Source organism: Centruroides sculpturatus, unplaced genomic scaffold (assembly GCF_000671375.1).
Source record: "Centruroides sculpturatus isolate CEXI.00-Female unplaced genomic scaffold, Cexi_2.0 scaffold1043, whole genome shotgun sequence".
Lineage (NCBI taxonomy): Eukaryota > Metazoa > Arthropoda > Arachnida > Scorpiones > Buthidae > Centruroides > Centruroides sculpturatus.
In genome coordinates, this window is record NW_019385264.1 from 87,048 (window position 1) to 108,755 (window position 21,708).

Consider the following 21,708-nt stretch of genomic DNA (forward strand, 5'->3'; position numbering starts at 1 on the left):
TGGCTTATCGAACAAATGAATACGAATGGGCCCTAGACCAGGCATGGCCAACATACGGTCCGTCTAATGAATTTATGTGGCCCGCGATCAATCTTTCAAAATAGCTCGACGAAAAATTCGGCAACACTCACCGTGCGTTTACAGTTAACCATACATTACAAAACTCTTAACTACAGCGTAGATTGTTGATAAAGCATGATAATGTGAGAAATATATCTGTAATCTCTATCTACAATTCAGTCTCTACGGGGTGACACCGCAATAAGATCTCGCACCACCTCAAAATCTTCCTAGGGCAGCCTCTGGTTCGGCCCGGGGGCAAAAACTGTTGACCACCCCTGCCCTAGACCGTCACTGACTGATTGCCCCTGGAAGTCGACTTCTTACAGATACACAGCTTCCCTATCATCAAATGCCACGGGACGCCACTAATGTCGACTTATGCGGACGCGACTGTAGTTTAAAAATTCATGGAAGTTGAAAGAATTGGTATATTTGAATGCGGTTTGAGTAAAATCATTGGAATTCCACGGGAAAATTACGTTTATTTGCATGCAGGCAAATGTTTACACTTACACGCGTATCACAGCACTAAAGCACTTGTGCTATGTGTCCGCCATCACCGCAAATGACAGTTTGCAAGCGAGTGACAATACCATTAATTGCAGCATGTAGCAGATCCGGGTGGATGCAGAAGATTTCGTGGCGAATGGCCTCCTTTAACTGCACTAAAGAAGATGGGCTGTTGCGATACTCTCGGAACTTAACGCAACCCACAGCCAAAAATCAAGGGGTGTTAAATCCAGTTTGCGAGGGGACCATTTATTTGTACAGTGACGGCTGATTAATCGTTCTTCAGTAAAGGTTCTCAAGAACGTATGTACGTCGGTTACGATGTGAGGAGATGCCCCATCTTGTACGAATGTCACTGTGTCAAGGACATTATGTTCCAATAAGCACGGTATCGCTTTCTCCCGTAGCATTTGCAAGTATCGCGTTCCAGTAATTGAGCACGTTTTCCAGCCTGGTTTTTTACAGGGCTCTTCAAAGAAAAAAGGACCCACAATAATAGATGCACCAAACAGCAACACAGTAACACGTGGTGAATGTAGGAGCTCTTCACTGTAAGCATGTGGATTCTCCTTTGCCCATATTCTATAGTTATGGGTATTGACTATTCCATGCAATGAAAAATGAGCCTCATCTGTCCACGAGATATCGAGCAGCCATTGTAGATCTTCGTCGATATTCGACAAAACCCAATTTGCGAAGTCCACGCGCTTAGTTGTGTCATTTGGTAAGAGCTGGTGTAGTGGTTGAAACTTGTATGTGTACAATTGTAACGCACCACGAAGGATGCGAATACCGATGTCTTCGGTATTCCAGGTACTTGTGCCAGTTCTCGCGCGCTACTTACGGCACTCGTTGACTGTTCCTTCAGAGTCTTCATTTGCGAAGCCACATCGGAGGTACGGACCTCTGATAAACGTGATGTGCCACCGCGTGGGCGATTAAACAAACTTCCCGTTTCTTCGAAACGTCGTATTAGGGAAACCAATCCGGCAGGAGTGACGATTGGACCCGAACCTTTCTTCATTCTGTTGTGTGTTTCAGCCGGCGATTCGTGGCTGAGATAAAACAACTTCACCAATAGTGCTTTATCCAACAACGTCGACATCATAATAAACCAGTAACAGGAAAATTCAGAAATGAGCTGTTAATCGCATACCCTGCATTTTATGCCTCAGATTTGCACGATTCCAGACATTTTCTTTCGCTTAGCGGCCTCTATCGACAAAAATTCGAACTATTTCCTTTATCTCTACTCAAAATAAATCCCCCTTCGTGAAAACGCAAACCGCATTCAAATATATCAATTCTTTCAACTTTTATGAATTTTTAAACCATTTACAAATTTATGGGACACCGTGTACTTTTATTGGTAAGAGGCGAATAAATTTTGGCGATATTTCGACGTGTTACGACGGCGTCGCCTTATTACTTCGCAATCGCACCGTTCGAGAGTGCGGAGTAAAATTTTTTTAAAGTAACGCGTCGTTTTTTGCGTGTGTAAGTAATTCGAGTAATTTTCGTTGACGGAAGAGGTGAGTCGGACGTAATACGTTTCCATTATTTCAGTTCTAAATCCCAAATAACCAATTCGTTCCTCACCTTGGCAAGATATAAACGAACACGCACAATTGTGAATTATAAATAGAGGTTTTTATGGACAAATTACGGAACTAATGCGAGATCTTCCAGACGAAATACTTTGCTTACGTAATTGCCTTATATCGAGTAAAAACCAATAGATCTATCGCCAATAATTATTTTAATTCGTTTACAATATCTGCACGTAGTGTTAAAATAAGAAGGTTCGACCGATATGACTTTCCGTTTCGAATTCTTAAATGATACTGTTCTTACGCGATTATGGCCTATGGATTAAAAATTGTTTTTTATTGCTGCGTGCTGCTACCGTCACTTCGACACCCTCTTTGAAACAGAAAAGGCGATCGTTTACGACGTGCGCCGATGCTAGTGTATCTGTTTGCCTTCATTTGAAAGATGCACGGTACGTTGCTTTTAAAATATCCGGGTCTGCCTCGGTACGCATTTTTGGTACTTGGACGGCGGACCGGTACGTCGCACGAATCGTGGTGCTCTCGGTTCGGCCGCCGGTGCGACGTGACGGTTCGACGAAACGGTGCCAGTCACGGGCTGGACGGAATTCGCATCCTTCCCCGTCCGGCGGCTCTGCCGGATCTTTCTCTCGTCGAATTCGTGGGATTTCGTTCGAGGTGTGCCGGGGGCCACGGTAGACTACGTTTGCGCCGTGGCGGATGCGGCTTGTCCGGGGAAACCTCGGGCGACCGCCGGTCGTGTCGTCTATAGTACGCTTCGTCGTGTAGTGATCCGTGTGGCTGCCCCGCGGGGATCGTATTTGTTACCGAATAAACGGATGTCTGTTGGATATCTTGGTTAGTTCTTTTAATCTTTTTCGTATCTCTGTTGCCTCTACTGGTTATGCATCTTGCGTGCGATTTGATTTCTTGCCGAATATCGAAGTAAGTGGACTAGATTTTGTTGCGGGTATTATATTTTTATCGTCGTTTTCGTAAAAATATTGCCGAGCGGCAATTTTGGTGCCGTGTAGCATGATGTCCCACGTGGTGGTGGAGGTAGGATTTCGGGTTGGCGGGGAGGCAGCGGTGGACATTTTGGACGTGCCTTCGGGCACGTTTAACGATTAAGAAAAACTGGCAGTTCGGTTTTTCTTAACTGTTCGAACGACCCGTTGCTTCTGCAAATTCCTGTTTTCTTTGATAATTATGCATTAATTAAAAGATGCTTTGCATTATTTTTTCGGTAAATTAGTTTAGTTGTTGATGTCAACTGCAGAATTGTCTACCAGTTTTGTGCTGGTCTCTGTTTTTATTTTGCTATTACTTCACGACAAGATCAAAATGTGATTCTAAATGTCTGATTCGTTACTAAATGCTGATCGGTGGCTTTCTCGATGGATCTACCAGCTAAAAGAATAAAAGACTTGAATAAATGATCGTTGGTGGGTTGAGAGTTTCTCAATGGCTGATGACGTTGCCGTGACTGGGTTGACGCTGCCCTTGTTAATTTGAAATCCTGTTGGTCAAAGGGTTGGCCTTAGTTTTGCTAAATTTCCACCCCGAGACCCTAGTGCAAAATTGAAAATTGTTGAGAGAGGACTGGTGGAAGAAGTCTTGCGGTACTGGAGAATGGGTAGTGCAAATTGCTCACAAACAACCTGGAAAACACTTGCTATGCCAATGATTTTTGTCAAATTTTAAACGTGCTCGTATTTTAAATGAATAAAATTATTGATTTTAATGGGTTCCTACTAGTACAGTGGTATCTCAGGATACGAACGTTCCAGCATACGAAATTTTCAGGATACGACATGAAATTCGAACATATTTCTGCTCCACGATACGAACAAAAACTCACCATACGATGTTATGTTAGTTCACAGTGCCATTTTTTATTCACTTCTGTTCGTCGGTCTCGGTCCGCGCTTTTGCTTTGTCGTGGAAGGATCTTGTTCGATAAAGGAAATCTCGAGGTACTATTGGAAAGTGGCTGATTTTATTGAAAAAAAACATCCCAAAAAGATTCATACTGGTCGTATTGCCGCTCGGAGTAATGACATTTGCCTAAGTCATTTTAGAAACATTTTAAAAAGTAGGCAAACCTCTTTGGATAGATATTTTATCAAGCGACCTCTATCCAGTGAAAATGCTGGTGGAAGTGAAGGAAAGAAAGCAAAAGCAGTGAAAAAAAATTTTAAAAACATATATATAAAAACAACACTAATTTTTTTTCTTTTTATCTTTTCTAAGTTATTTTTAAGTTATTGTTACATTATGTTATGCAAGTTAAGTTTTAGTATCATTTCCCTTTTCCCTCTCTTCTCCCACCAGTTTACACCTCCACCGTCCTCTATTCTCAAAGGTAAAGTGCAAATAAAACTACATTTTTTTTAATCAATTATTCTATTATTTACAACTACAAAACTCATTTTTCAGTATTTTCCTTACTATAGTTATTTTTTTTAATGTACTACTTAGCTTTAATTTGAGTGTGTTTTTCATGTTGGAATGAATTATTTGGTTTTACATGTAATCGTATGGGGAAAAATGATTCACCATACGACATATTCATGATATGATCTCAGTTTCGGAATGGATTAATTTTGTATTTTGAGGTACCACTGTATTTTATTAAAAGCAAAGCTGTGGAGTCTGTATTGAATGCTTTGACTCCTTGGTTTGTATTATTTTAAGACTGTTACTCTTTTATCTACAAGTATCTTGTTCAACACTGTTTGAAAATTGAGGAAATCCTAGTAAAAAAATTCCACAACTTTAACTGCTAATTCTGTTGTTCAATGTTTGTTTATTCAAGTAATCATGCATGTTGTCTCAAATTTGCCCATCGATTTTAAAATTTTCAAATTGTTTTGTGCTTTTTGTCAAGTTTATTTTAATGAAAACTGATAGAATTTTTTCTACCTTGTCCTAGCTTTCCTGTCAACCAGGTGTCGTCGTTGCTTTCAGACTTTAGCCCTTAAATCTGTCACTGTGTTTTGTTTTTATAGATCAATCATTGTATTTGGTAATGTTCATTTAAACATTTTTAGATAAGTGTTGTTAAACTTGTTTTTAACTGTAGGTAAGTAATTTGAGGAAAGAATTACTGTTATATCTCGTTACTTGAACTGTTCCCAATTTGAACGATTCAGTATTTGAAAACAAATTCTGAAAAACTTGCTTTGTACTCGACGCATGAACAAATTCTACTCACTAGAATAAATTTTCGGTTAATAACATATTTTTTTTATGATAAAAATAAATATGAAAATGGTGCCGATATTTCTGATCAAGACCCACAAAAAAGCTCAGACAGTGACAATACTTTGTAAAAAGAAAATGCTTTCTTTTAACTAAAATGAATATTGATGTGTAATATAGCATTTTTAATTGTGATTGTTAATTATTGATTGGAAATAAAGTATTGATTGGTTTAATAAACATATTTCTCTTAGTGACAGAAAACAGTCATATACTTTTGTTAATTTTGGAACTTAACCCCATTTTTTGTATTAGTTCTTTGTTTCAAATAGCACAGATTCATACAACAATGCACTTTTTTTGAAGGTAACTACTATCTTAAATTAGGAATTCTTTTATATGTCAGTATAGAATATAAGTAATAAATTAACATCAGGAAAGTAAGAAATTTTAACATAAATTTAAATTGTAATATAAATAAATTATTATGAGCCAGAATTGTTCTGTTTTTTACTAACTCTGTGAGTCCCAATTGTAAAAGTTCAGTATATGTGTGGGCCAACTATAATATTTTGATGCCAAAATGGGATGGGGCTGCAAGTGATAAATATGAAAACTCTTAATGAACTATCAAACAAAACAAAACAACTATCAATACCACCTGTTGCTGAGAAATGTACATTAAACAAAACATAAACGTTTTCAACCTGATACATAGGCCATCTTCAGGTGTAACTGAATTCAAACGGCTTTTCAAAAATTTAACATTTTAACAGTAGAACATCCAAACATCTAAATTTAAAACGAAATATTAGATTAATTGACAAATAAATAATAAAATAAAATGTATCAAATAAACTAAATAAAAAACAATAACTATATAAATAATAAAATAAAAATAAAATACACAAAAAAAATGCATCTAAATATATGGGCAGGTGCAGACTAAGTATTTTTATTTAAAATTTTTTCTTTTATGCAGAATTTCCATGCAGAAGCTGGTTCATCTTCATCCCTGGCATTATTATAACCAATCTTTAATTTACTTCTATAGATTTCAATTTTTTCTTTGTTCATTGCTAACAATGGGAAATACATGGCCCTGATGACAGTTGCTTCATTCCACTTAACTACAAAGTCTACTTGTGCTGTACTGCACAAAACTGTGTTGCAGTGCCCTTTATTAATGTCTTACTTGTGTTCCTTAAGTGTGGTTGCTTAATTCCTTCTTGTGACCCCAATATAATCTTTCTGAACAAAATCAGCAATTAGGAATTAAGAAAGACTATATTGGGGCCACAAGAAGGAATTTAGCAACTTTCATTTTCAATTCACTTAACTCTCCTCAATTCTTTGAAATACTTCCATTTTCAGTTCAATGTGATAAGACATGAAAATTAACAGATCTGGTGCAAACCATTAACTTAGTAATAACTCTTAATTGTTACAGTAGTTTGTTGAACTTTCTCAGTACTTCGTGTTTATATATAAATAGCTGTCGGTTTCATGATATTTCAGTGTTCAATTAGTTTTCGGAGATTGGATCAACTGAATATTGTCATAATTAAGTCAAGTGAAGATTTTGAAGTATTTCTTCTCGTATGCATTTTAAAAAATGGATTGGTTTTTACTAAATAGTAATAAGCATTGTGAGAGTTAAAGAGGGCAGTGGCAAGAGTGTGAAGTGTAAATATTGAAAATAGCATGACAGTTATTTGGACTTTGATTTTACGTTGATAGAAGTCAATGGTAAAGAGAGCCAGCCCACAGTGTGTACTGTGTATGAAAGTTTTTGCACCAGAATGCATGTTATCAAGTCAGTTGAAATGCCATTTAGAAACCAATCATCCTAGCATGGTTATTAAATATCATGACTACTAGAAAGTAAAGAGTTAAATCAAGAAAAAGATAGCTGTTATAAGCAGTAATTAATACCAAGCAATGCTTTGCTAGCATCTTACAAGGTGACACACAGAATTGCAAACCCCGAAAACATAAAATAAAAGTTGCTGACCAATGGTGGAAGGAAATTTACTCCAGCCACAAGTTAAGGAAAATAGTTTGGCCAAGATACTATGGGAAATACCTGTCCAAACTGATGTCACTGTATCTCACAACAGACCGGATTTAATTTATGTTGATAAAAATCGTAATGAAACATTTTTAATAGATATAACTGTACCATCAGATTATAACATTGGTGCTAAAGAAATTGAAAAATTGAGTAAATATCATTTTTTGAAATTGGAAGTTAACCGCCTGTGGAATACACAGATGACCGTTGTTCCAATAGTAATAGGAGCAACAGGAATAGTAGCAAAAAACATAAAGAAATACATAGATCAATTAGAATCCAACATTGATATTAGTATTCTTCATAAACAGGCAGCTATACACATTGCTTATACTCAATAGAGTGCTTGGTGATGCTATCTTTGAGGCTAATACAGCAGATCAGCAAAAGCATGATATACAATAATCTTCAAATCTGCAGCAATCATCAGATATACATCATTCATTAGTTAATTTGGATTTACCTAATACAACTTTTGATACTAGTACACAAAGCTCTACTGGAAACTTGTTGAGAAGAGGAACTATTTGCATGTAAAAGTGCAACTAATACAGTAAAGGGGGAAATAGGTACTTTCTTTCCCGTGGGTTACGGGATGAGGTATTTTTTATTCCGATGTAATTTGTGAATATTTTATTGCAATAAAATAATAATAATAACTCTCCCGTGGTCACCACCTGGTTGTGGTGGGAGAGCCCAGTAACTTTACTGAACCATAGAGCAATGCAGGCTGGAGCACAAGCTCCTGGTAGGGACACCCATGCCAGTAAGGTCTATGGGGAGAAATGAAGCTAAGAGTGACCACACACCCACATTCTGTGGAGATATTTATCATGGTAGTAGCCAGATCAAAGTGTGATACCGGCTCGGACGTCGCCTGGGTTAACAAGGTCCATGTTCGTGGATTAGGCAGAGGCTCATGTTCGAAAAATAGGACACAGTCTCCCTTGGTTACCGATGGCGAAAGCAGCGCTGGCCGAAGCATGGCTACTGCAATGTCCTCAACAGATGTGAGGAACCAACCTAGCCTTGGTGTTTCTGTGGAAATGCATCCACAGACCACAAAGGCTGGAAAACCACACCAACGGATGAAGTGGACAACAGAAATGAACGAGTTTATCATCCGTACTTACTACGCAATCACAACAAACATGACAGCTTACAGACAACAACTACACCATAGATTCACACAACAATATCCTCACCTCACTGTCACTGAACAAAGGGTTGTTGATAAAAAAAAAAAAAAAACAGTTATACACAACAACTTTATCCCACAAACAACACTTGAACTTATCAAACAACAGGTTGCTGGTCAAATACATCAACAGACAAACATTTAACATTATTAATGAAGATCACATAACCTGTCAGGATAATCCAGCAACAAGCATTGATAATAGCACACATACAACAACTACCACTAATGATATTACACGCACTTCCTCATCTATCACTGATAACGTAGACATAGAATTAGTTAATACTCTCTCACTTATATTTCAGGAAACACTCACTAAATATACAGGTACAGATCCCACACAAAGACCATGAATACTGAAAATCAACACATCAAAGGTAGTAGGGAAAACACTAAATTATGTAAACACTCACTTACTACCACATTACATCCATTTAATTTCTACACTCTCAGATATTCATACATTAGTTTATGCTGGGGCAGTCACAGTAGTGACACACCATGGACTGAAAATACAACCACAGACACACACAAAAAAACAATTCTATCACAAGCCTGCCTAGCAGAGAAGAATAGAAACACAAATAAATGACATTAGACAGCAATTAGGCAGGCTGACACAATACACTAAAAACAACATAACACCCAAATTAAAGAAATAACTCAAACACATTTTCAAGAAAATCAAAACACACACAAAACATGAACATCATAACACATACATTACAGAATACATCAATACACTAAAACAAAACCCCCCGGCCAAAGCATGTAGACTCAACGATACAAAACATGTACACTACGAAAACAACAAAATAAATTATTCACAAACAATGAAAAACTTTTCTACAGACAAATCAGTACCAAAACAAACAATGATACACAGCAACGTGGCACACCAACAGAAGAAGAACTCACAATTTATTGGTCTTCTCTTTGGTTCAATGCTGTTGCACACAATGCTGATGCAAGGTGGATCGAGGAGGAGAACAGAAACTTGCATAACATACCAACTATGCCCTATGCTGAAATAAACATACTCGACATCAGCTACGCTGTTAACAGAACACACAACTGGAAGACACCTGGTGTAGTCAACGTTCACAATTTCTGGTACAAAAAGTTTACATCACTGTAACAGAAACTAGCTAAACGCCTAAGATAGATCATCATCAATCCACAAGACATGCCAAAATTTCTTACTCAGGGCATCACCTACATGAAACCTAAACACAACACCACCACCACCACCACCACAGACCCCACACAATACAGACCAATTACGTGTCTTCCAACACTCTACAAATTATTGACATCCTGTATCACAAACAATATACAAACATGTTGAAGAACATGACATTCTTACAGAACAACAAAAAGGTTGCCGTAGAAATCACAGGGGATGCAAAGAACAGTTACTCATAGATTCAGTCATTCTACAGCAAGCACACAAACAACACAGAAACATACACATGGCATATATACAAACAACACAGAAACATACACATGGCATATATACAAACAACACAGAAACATACACATGGCATATATAGACTACAGAAAAGCATTTGACAGTGTTCCACACAGTTGGCTGCTACATATTCTACACATGTATAAAATACTCCATCACTCATTGCATTCTTCCAAAACACTATGCAGCACTGGAGAACAACAATACATCTCAGGGTTAGTAACACTTCCGTACAAACAAATGAAATATTCATTAGGCGAGGAATTTTTCAAGGAGATTCTTTGAGTCCTCTCTGGTTCTGCCTAGCCCTGCTCCATTATCCAACATGTTAAACAACACGCTATATGGCTACAATATCAGACATGAAAAAATAACACAGTTTACGCTATCGCATCTCATGTACATGGACAACATAAAACTTTATGCATCCACACAAAAACAACTTCAGCAGCTCCTACAAATCACACACTCATACACCAAGGACATACAAATGGAGTTTGGCTTAGCCAAATGCAAAACACTTCACATAGAAAAAGGAATCCTGAAGAAAAAAGATTTTGCACTTGGAAATAGGGACATTATTGAATCCATGGAAGAGAGCGAGTTCTACAAGTATTTAGGATTGCAACAGGCCAAACTAACAGAACATACACAAATAAAGCAAAGATTAATTAAAGAATACCAAAGTAGGTTGAATGCTATCCTCAGAACACAGTTAAATTAAAGCAATAAACACATACGTCATCCCAGTAGTCACATACTCTTTTGGAGTTATACATTGGACTCACACAGATCTCGAGCAACTCGAAAGGAAAACAAGAACAGTACTTACTAAGCATAAACAACATCATCCTAAATCCGCCACAGAAAGATTAACCCTTCCACGTAAAGATGGCGGACATGGCCTGATTTATATAGTTAACCTTCACTATAAACAAATACAGTCACTGCAAGAGTTTTTCTACAGGAAACAAGAAACATCATCGTTACATAAATCAGTAACTGTAGCAGACTCAAATAGCACACCATTAAACTTACACTCACATCATACAGACATGACACAACATATAAAAAGCATAGACACCATCAAGCAAACATGGGCTCAAAAGGCACTCCATGGCAGGCATCCTTATGATCTGGCCCAGGATTTTGTTGACAAAACTGCATCAAACAGCTGGTTAGATCGGGGATGCCTCTTTGGGGAGACGGAAGGATTCATGATTGCCATACAGGATCAGGTCATAAATACTAAAAACTACAGAAAACACATACTCAAAGATACAACACTCACAAATGACACATGCAGAAAATGTCACATCATGCCAGAAACTATACAACACATCACTTCTGGTTGCAAGCTCTTGGCACAAACAAATTATTTACACAGACATAAATCAAGTAGGAAATATAATACACCAAGAGCTTGCAAAGAAACACAACTTGGTAGACATTCACAAACCATACTACAAGTATATTCCATAGACATTACTGGAAAACAACATGCAAAAAATGTACTACGACAGAGTTATAGTCACAGATAAAACAATTTACCACAACAGACCAGTAATCGCACTCATTGACAAACAATAAAATCACATACATTATAGACATAGCCATTCCAAACACTCACAATGTACAAAACACATGCACTGAAAAAATTAGCAAGTACACAGAACTTGCCCAGGAAATAAGGCATCTGTGGAGGATGGATAGGGTAGTTATTGTACCTGTTATTCTCCTGTACAGGTGTGATACCACACACACTACACAAAAGCCTGGGAAACATTACAATTGAATAGAAATACATACATCACACTACAGAAGGCCACTATATTGAATACATGCCACATTGTTAGGAAATTTCTGAATACATACACTGACACACTTAATTTTAGTTTTGTTTTGGTTGCTATGCCTTGACTCTGGTCTGGCATAGTACACAGCCACCGGTGTAAACTGAGTATAATCCACTAAACACAATAATAATAATGCTCACTTGATTTGCTATGTACGGTTTATAGATAGTAATAGCATTGTAGAAGATTTTTTCTTTCGTAAAAGTATCACTGCTGATGCTAAGGCTTGTTAGATTTGTTAGACAACCTTAGTACTTTTATATTTGAAAATAATTTGGAGTGGACCAAATGTGTTGGTATCTGTACTGATGGTGCTTGTTGTATGTCTGGCTGTTATGGAGGATTGCAAGCATTTATTCGAAGCAAAGCCACTGATGCACTGTGAATCCATTGCATTATTCACAGGGAAGCACTCACATCAAAATATCTGAGTCCTACTTTGAACCAGGCCTTAGAATATGTAATGAATGTAGTAAACTTTATAAAAACTTGGCCGTTGAAGGCAAGCTTTTTCAAAAAACTATGTGAAGATATGGGATCAAGCACACGTTGTACTAAAGCACTTACGATTGCTCTCTTGTAGTAACATTTGTGTCATACTTTTGAACTGCGGCAGAAAATTTATATTTTTCTTAAAGAGGAAGACCACAAGTATGCTGAAAGTTTTGTAAATGAAGAGTTTTTGGTAAATCTAGCATAAGTATGTGATATTTTTGAAAAGTTGAATGCATTGAATCTCTCCTGCAGGGAAACAACATGCACCTATTAAAGTCAATTGAGAAAATTTCAGCTTTCATAAAAAAGTTAAAACTATGGAAAAGAAAAATAAATGAAGATGGAGGAAAAGAATGTCTCCCCTTGTTGTAACAGTTTTTGACCTCCAATGGAGTTGATTTCTTTCAAGGTATGAAATCCATTTTTGAAGAACATTTATCACAGCTTATCACCGGATTTCAGAAATATTTTCAAAATTATGATAATGATAAATTTGCATGGATTCAAGATCCATTTAATGCCAGTGCTTTATCTGAATTTACTGCTGCAGAAGAGAGAATCTTATTGAGTTGTCTTGTTGAAAACAAAATTTAGCAGCATGGAATTAACTGAATTTTGGATATGCTCAGAGAATTTTAATTTTATTTGTGGCTTCTTACTTGTGCAAAGTTGGGTTTTCAGCTGTCGCTGTGATAAAAACTAAGTATCACACAAAAATCAATGTGGAGAAGGAATGAGGGGGGCTGTGTCCAGTTTGGTTCCAAGAATTGAGAAAATATGTTGTGATCAACAGGTTTTTTATCCCACTAATTATAATTAGTTGAATTTGTTTGATTACATGTTTTTTTTATCTTAAATACATGTTTTATTTTTTACTTAACATCCTAATTCTTTAATTAAAAAAATTATTGGGTATTTTGCAAATTTTACTTGTTAGAATTTGACATAGGGTACCATTAGAAAACCTGGAGTTAGCATGGATGCCAAGAATCAAAAAAGTTTGGGAACCACTGGCTTAAGATGTTCTAATGTTCAGTCAAATTAATGTACAGTACAGTAGACCCCCTATAAGGCTTAGATACGTTCCACGCTAACCGAAAATTACGTTGTAGGAATGATTAAATACATGAGCCAATCGCAGCCCGATAGGTGGGAACTTTACGGACTAAGGCTGTTCGAAAGGTTTTCTTCGATAAAATTAACCGATTCTAGACTAATTCGACTCAACATTTCCAAAATATGTATAATTTTTTGGGAATAATCTGTATAAACTATGCTATAAACAAAAAATTATAGGATTACTTACCGAGTGTGTACCGTTCGACTACGCTGTTGCTTAAAGCTGGTTTTCATCGCGGAACAGCACACGAAACGACGGCCGCAATTTCTGATAACGAATTTTTCGCATAAAAATAACTTGACCTTTGGAGACATCATTAATATAAATAATTTTTATGGACGTTGAATAAGAAGTGTTTCTTTCACAAGAAATGTATAAAATTAGTGCTGTATTAGACTTACGGTACCTAATTTACATACTGTACAGACGATAATAAACTCAACTTACTAGCCTAAAATCTCCGTAGCGTGTTGCCAGGCGGCAGAAAGCATATATATAATTATAATAAAGTTACAATAAATTAAGTTAATATATAATTATATATACAGTACCTAATTTATATATAATACTAAACAGACGATAGCAAACTCAATTTAGCCGCTCCGTAGCGTGGCGCAGGGTCGGAGGAAAGTAGTTCGGCTGCTCATCCACTATTGGTCCAGACTCTATCAATCTTGTTGCGAAACGACGTTATAGGAGGTACGTTATACGAAAGTTGCTACAATTTTTTCGCTACGTTATAGGAACGTACGTTATAGAGGGGTCGACTGTACATGCAATTATTTTAAGACACAAAGTAGAGCTGGAAGTCTTTTTCTATGCTAATGTTTATATTCCTATTATCATGGCAACATTGCTTTATTCAAAATTTCCTTTAGTTGTCTGTGTAATGTGCACTCTATACACATGTTGAGTTTTATTCTCAAATCTGCTTCCAAGTATGCTTATGCCACAACTTTCAAAAGTTTTCTTAGATGATTTTGTTGAGGCTTGTTTTTTCATCTTGGTTTCACCAGTTTTTTTAATGGGATCACATAAAAGCAATTATTCTTCATTTTTATAAGATTGTTTTTATTTAAACAAGTTTTATATCAAGTATATTACTTCACAAGAATGTCCATTTTGGACGTTCTTGTGAACTAGGACTTGTTATACCGAGGGAAGAGAAACACACCATTTTCAATTAAGATATATTTATTACAAAATATGACCTACTTGAACCTATAACCAGTGCATACAGAGTTTAATCTTCCAAGATATCATTACAATAAATATATCATAAGACAGCAACTGGTGTGTGGTTGCTGTTTTATGATATATTTATTGTAATATAATCTTGTATGCCTCTACATTGAGCATTTTGGGCCAACACCCATTCATAGCAAATGTTACATCTGCTAAGGAGAGGCTTTTTTTTATATATATACAAGTTTATGCATTAATGTATCCATATATTTCTTTCAACATTTTTGGAATAGATTTCTAAACCTCAATTTATTAAATTCTTCCAATAAAATTTTCTTGAAAATGTATCTATTCATTTAAACATCACTTATTCATGAAACGGGTTACCAATGCCGAATTGGTAACCTGTTTCATGAATAAGCGATTTAATGATTGCTTTTAATTTACCAAATCATAGATGCTGTTTTCAACTGGGACCTACTGATGTAAGCAACAACAAATTTGGGGCAAAGCTGTCAGTTTTTTAAATAGAGATTAATCTTGAATGGAGGGTGTGGAGTTTTTGTCCTTTTAACAAACTCCCAAAATAAAAAAAGAAAAAAAAATGCAAAATATAACAGCTCCAGAACATAAATTAATGTTTGGTCTTAATTTCTCTTAAGCTGTCTTATGGAAATTATAATTTAAGGTTGTACACTTGCAGACCATGGTGTCTTTACATTATGCATAGCTGACAAATATCTATGATAACATCCATGACATTATATCTACTTCTTGTGCAAGGGTGATTGTGAGAGATCTGCACAATGTCATTTTTTATGACATTGGATTATTGAAGATGATGTAGCAGTGGAAAATTGCCATTTTATGATCATGTGACAATAAAGAAAAATTGTTTGGAATTCCATATGTAAGGCAATTTTTTTCTGAGGGCTTATAATAAGTGAAAAACTTTTTTGCAAAATTTTTACACATGTAGCATGAGGATATTATAGAAACAGCTAAGTAAGTCAATTTGGTAGAAAAAGCTTATGAAAACTAATCATTAATTTTTGTCTGTTTTTTTATTATCTTGGGGTTTGCTTGTTATCTGGAGGTGGGCATCTGTAGTCTTTAAGTGACTTTACATATACAGTAGAGTGGCGTATATCCAAAAGTCAGTTATCTGAAAGAATTCCAGTCGGCAAATTTAAGTTTTTGCTAGTGCTGTGGCACTGCAATCTTTGGCTATATCTTGGGCTACTCCAATATTTTTTATGTTTGTGCATGTGTTTTAGCTGGCAGCACTATCACTTTTGTGTGGTGTTTTTCTGAGGACTGTGTGTCTTTTTGATACTAGATAACTTCTAAAGTATAAATTTTTTTTTTAAATATTTTTCAATATATTTATTTTTGGTTGTAAAAAATAAAGAAATAATTTTTAACGATACAATAGCCACAATTATTATTTTAAAAAGTTTACATTAGGCTTAACATTGACGAAAATTCAACGCGAAGCGACACGCAATGGAGAAAAATTTCAACACGGGATAGGTTAATGTATTTTTTCGTACATAATCGGTTATCCGAACAACCCCAGTTTTCAATTGATTCGGATAAATGACGCTCTACTGTATATCAATGGTAAATAAATAAAATTAGTTATTATGTGTGACTGCAGGTTAAAGTAGGTATTCAGAGCTTTCTGTAAAAAGAACTATTGGCAAGTTTTACCTACTATTTAATTATGATTATCTTGCATATTACTTATTTGTCTCCACACACTGGAATGTAATAAAAATAACTCTTACTTTTAACCTTGTAACTGGAGGGTTGTGTTCTTGCATATTACTTAATATATTTGTAATTAATCTCTCTTACTGTCTTTGTATCTGTGTGTTTTTATAAAATTGTATGTTAACAGTTTATTTTTATACTTACAGTTACAATACGTGAAACCAAATTATTTTGTACATCTAGGAATATAGCTTCTCTGTAACTTTGAGGTAAGTGTATGTATGTATGTATATGTATGTGTGTGTGTATATATATATATATGTATGTGTATATATATATATAATTTTTACTTGATTATTTTGATAATTATTACAATATAATTATTTCTCTGTTTTATAAATTTTTATTTTTCAGTATTTCAGTTTATTTTCAGTTTCAAAGTTAGTCAATATTTTTGTTCTTGATTAAAGAACAGTTACAGTAGAGCATCGATTATCCGACTCAATTGGGGACTGGGGTTGGTCGGATGACTGAAAAAATGGATAACCAAAAAGTATGAAAAAATACATTATTAGTATAGTATATTAGTATATCCCATGTAATTAGTGTATTAGTATATGGCTATTAACCTACTTTGCATTGAATTTTCATTGATGTTAAGCCTAACAAAATTTTTTAAAAAATAATAATCATCACTATTGTATTGTTAAAAATTAGAAAATTAAGCCTCGTTTAGATGCTGGCTCCCTTTCATGGTCGAGCTAATGTTGCCAGCTAAAACACGTAAAAATACTATTAAAGTAGCCAAGACATAGCCAAATATTGTAGTGCCACATCACTAGCGGACATTTGAATTTGCCAACTAGAACACGGTTGGTTAACCGATGTGGCGGTTGATTGGGGTTGGATAATCGATGCTCTACTGTATTTACAAAAATTATGAATGGTAATACTCTGACAAGTAAGAAATTGTGTAATAAAATTCTGTTATGCTGAAATGGTTTAGGGCTAGTCTTATATTGGCTAGTGATTTACTATCAAAATTCTTGTCTCATCAAGTAACACTCAGAGTTAAAAATGTACAACAAAACTAATAACAAACAAGCAATTATTTATTGTGATATTGTCACAATGCTGGGCTGCAATTTTTAATTTATTTAATTTAAAATATATTATTTCCATTTCAAATTAGAAGTGGCTTGCCCCTGTACATCATACTTTTCCTTCTACAAGAGAGTCGTGCCAGTCATCTGTCTAACTCCTTTTGGGGGAAAATTTTTGAATTGAAATAATGTGACTTCCAGTTTGCATTGGAAGTTCGTATATAATTATTTGGGGCCTCCTGCCCATAAGATTTCCATATCTGGTCTCAAAATTAAGCCTCATTTAAACACTGGCCTCCCTTTTGTGGTCGAGCCAGTGCTTCCCGCTAAAACACGCAAAAATTTAACAAAAATAATATTAAAGTAGCTTTCTTTCATCTATCTAACTCCATTCTAAGAATAGAGTTAGATAGATGTATAGGTGTATGCTTTCATCTATTTAACTCCATTATTGGAATAGAGTTAGATAGATGAAGATTAGAAATTATGATGGATGGATGGACAACAGTGAGAATTTATAGGTCTACAATTTTTTCAAATTGCAGCCCAATAAAAGATATGCACAGTTCTAAAATATATATATACACAATTAAAATATGTACTGCACATTACATACTTTTTAATTATATATGTGAAAACAAGATTTTTCTGACCCTACTTCTATGATACTAAATGGGAGATGGGGTCAGTTTCAGCCTAATCCCACTCACTATCAGGATGATAAATTGAATAATGATTTTGGGAAAGATCTGTAAAATCTTTCCTTTTTTGTCAGGGTACTGACACCACTTACTTAAATATGCAAACTAAGATGTAAGTTTTGCCTTATCTTCTGAGTGGATGAAAATTTAAATGATCCTGTAACTGGAATTTAAGAGAGTTTCTTTTAAGTATTATGTATTGTGTTAATGTGGACCAACAATGGAGTTAGGCACTACTTAGATAGTTTAGAATATTAAACTATATTTATTATATGAGGTTATGATAATGAATGAATATGTGAACGAATAACTAAATTAACAGTAAGATAAAGGCAACAAACTAATTGAATAAGGATATCAATCTACAATTTACTGAGAGAGTTTACATGTACAAATTATCATATTACCTTGAGTATCCTGTAGTGTGAAAATTGAAATTGACTGTTGCTTCCATTGGTTGGAGAGAACCTTTTTGTGAAAACCAGGTGCATAATGAAACAAGAACAACTATTTATTCTGTTGACTGCTCAGTAAGAGTGCCAAACCAGGAATATGGCTAACATAAGCTAATGTTAGGTTAACACCGATGGCTAGGAATGATGGCTAAAGCACAGCTAGGAGCACTGCTAAGAGCGATGTCTAGAGCATGTCTAAAGGTGATCTTTGCATTTTATATGAAGTTGACATCCAATCAGAACATTGAGATGTCATGCCATACAGTGGTTCACTGCTCTGAAAGTATCATTTTGGGAAGAACTAAATCATTTCTTTTCATGAATTGGAGGAAGTTAATACTTGATAATTTTTTTATGAACTTAAATTGAAATAATAATTAAAATATTCATTTAACAAATATACTAAAATTTCTCCCTTCAACTCCAGGTTCTTGCATATATGTGTGTTTATATATACACATATATGTCTTTTTTGCAAATGCATTTAAAAGTTGTAAAATTCAAGTGAAAATGCATTGTCAAGTTCATTTCTTGAGTGAGCATCACAAATAAAAAGACATGCTTAGTTGATGCCCTTGAATGTAGTACATGGAGCATGAAGACCCACTCCTTGCAGTGGTAAAAAAACTGGTTTAAAAAATTCATAATAGACTAGCTGTAACCCACGACTTTGCCCATGCAGATTTTGCCAGCAAACACCATTTATATTCAGTATTTCAACAACCATAGTAATTGTTATATAACACCTAACGCTGAAAATGATGAGAATTGCTGAGAATCGAACTGTTTTCAATTTGATCAATTTTCTGGAACATTTACAATCGTTTTATAATCAAACCAATATGCAATACCAAATTTGAATTTAAAACGGTTTGAACATTTGGTTAAAACATCGAAATATATATAAAAATATTTATAACAATCCGTTCCTGATGTTTGGACTTACACCGAATTGGACGCATACCGAACCAACCTTTCCCATAAGAAGTAATGTAAAAATGATTAATTCGTTCTTGTGTAAAAAAAAATGGCTGGCTTTAAACACCTCGCTTTCCTGGCTAGTTCTTGCTTGATTTTTCACGAGATCAGCATGTATCTTTTTAGCTTTCTCGCAAATAATTGCTTCCAATACAATGTCACCAGCACACGTTTTTCAGTTATCCAAAGCAAAAGAAATTTCTCGACATGATCTAATGTCTTCGATATCTGTTTAGAAATTGATTTAACCCCTTTTGCAACGTTAGCAGATTTAATAATGTCTTTATTTTTTACGATTGTCGATATCGTCATTCTCGGAATACAGTATGCAACAGTTAAAATCTCGAACACGCGTGCCACCTTCATATTTCTCAACAATCTTTTTTTTTCAGTTTCATTGTGATTCTAATCATTTTTTTAGTTTTATGTTGCTTTTCATTTGCCTTTTTGCGATTCATGACTCATAAAAATAATAAAATTTTACATACAAATTAAAACCAGAAGAAATTTAACCAAGTTATAAACCGTTGCACCGCAAACGTCTAGTCTGGTCTAGTACACCGATAGTGCTACTTGTTCATAGATGGCGCGTATAATTGAATTAAGTCGTATACCTAGCAAAATTTATTTCATCCAAACAGGATGTATTCCAAATTGGACGTATTCTAAAGCAGACGTATACCGAGGTACCACTGTATATAATTATACACTTACAAAAAATAAGATAATAGATAACATAGTAGCAGAGTATAACATTAAATCGTAAGACCTAAAATAATATACAGTATAGTACATGCATATTGTGCTGATAATGCTGTAAGTGAATATGTAACGAAAGACGAGCACAGATTAATTAATTAATTAAATATACAATACATAATAAGAGGTAGATATTTTACAATACAAATTACAGGTAATCAATATATGTATATAATAAAGAACACATGCATAATAAAGTAAAGATGAAAATTCTCACACAATGAGATACAATGCCACACTGAGCAGGAAAACATGTGGGTTGCTCTTTGTTTTTGCAAAATTAGCAGTGAGGTTGCATGGGCACACCAATGAAAACCGAGACAAATTTTTCATGAAAACTTCGACGAAAACCAAAATCAGCGATAACTGAAGTCAGCAAAAATTAAGGTATTACTGTAATTTGTGAGAGCAATGTTTTGTCTTGAAATTCTTTGGTAATGTTGACTCGGTTATACCCAGATGCTCTGCCATACTGGTTTTACTTTTTTTGACATCTAACCTTCTGTGTTCTTCTGAATCACTTCCAGGGTACAAGCATTTTTTTCTCTCTGATTTTTGCTTATAATTTCTAACTATTATGTTTGCACTAAAATTTGACAAAAAAAAAAATTTTTTTTACTAATTCACACTTACAGTAGTCATGTTCAAGTCTACAAAATCTTTTTTTGTGTTTATACATTTACTAATTCAAATATTCAGTTTTCTGTTATTTTATGAGCTACTTGGGGACAAGAGAACAAATCCATACTCTTGCCCCAGTACTCTTCTCCACCAGGGAACTTATCATGTTACACTAAGTTAATGGCATTGTGTTTTTTTGCAGTACATGAGTAGCATTAGTAATAACTGAAAGAACATACCATATGTTTAAACAATTGTTTTATATACATACATATTTAAGGCAGAATCCTGAATTCTATACATAGAAAAATAAAATTAGGGCATAGAAAAACCATTTATTTCAAATAACAAACCAACCTTAACCTCTGTGATGGCGCAATCACATTCAGTAGATGACTACCATTAGCTTTGTCAAGTGATAGGTTCAGTGTTGCCAACAACTTTTAAAACAAGACAAAAAGTGCAGTTTGTACTCTTAACCCACATTCTTTTATTATTTGAGGAGATATGGATGTCATTGAATAAATATGCAAATTTTGTTTTTGAGTTGATTTCAAGGAAGAAATTGAAAATTGATGAAAATTATTTTTCATAAAAAAATTAACTATTTTTTTTATGAAAAATAATTTTATATTTTTATTAAAAG

The 21,708-nt window shown here is 34.8% G+C and overlaps 1 protein-coding gene across 2 annotated transcripts in view; it reads left to right on the plus strand.

Annotated features, from left to right (window-relative positions):
• The first annotated feature begins 1,892 nt into the window (after positions 1-1,892).
• Positions 1,893-21,708, plus strand: part of LOC111636865 (serine/arginine repetitive matrix protein 2-like) — a 71,526-nt gene continuing 51,710 nt past the window's right edge. The window contains exons 1-2 of one of the 2 annotated variants that reach the window (XM_023382256.1): positions 1,893-1,942; positions 16,652-16,714. The gene's annotated coding sequence lies outside the window, so the exon portion shown is untranslated. The other variant, XM_023382255.1, reaches the window with a different exon arrangement.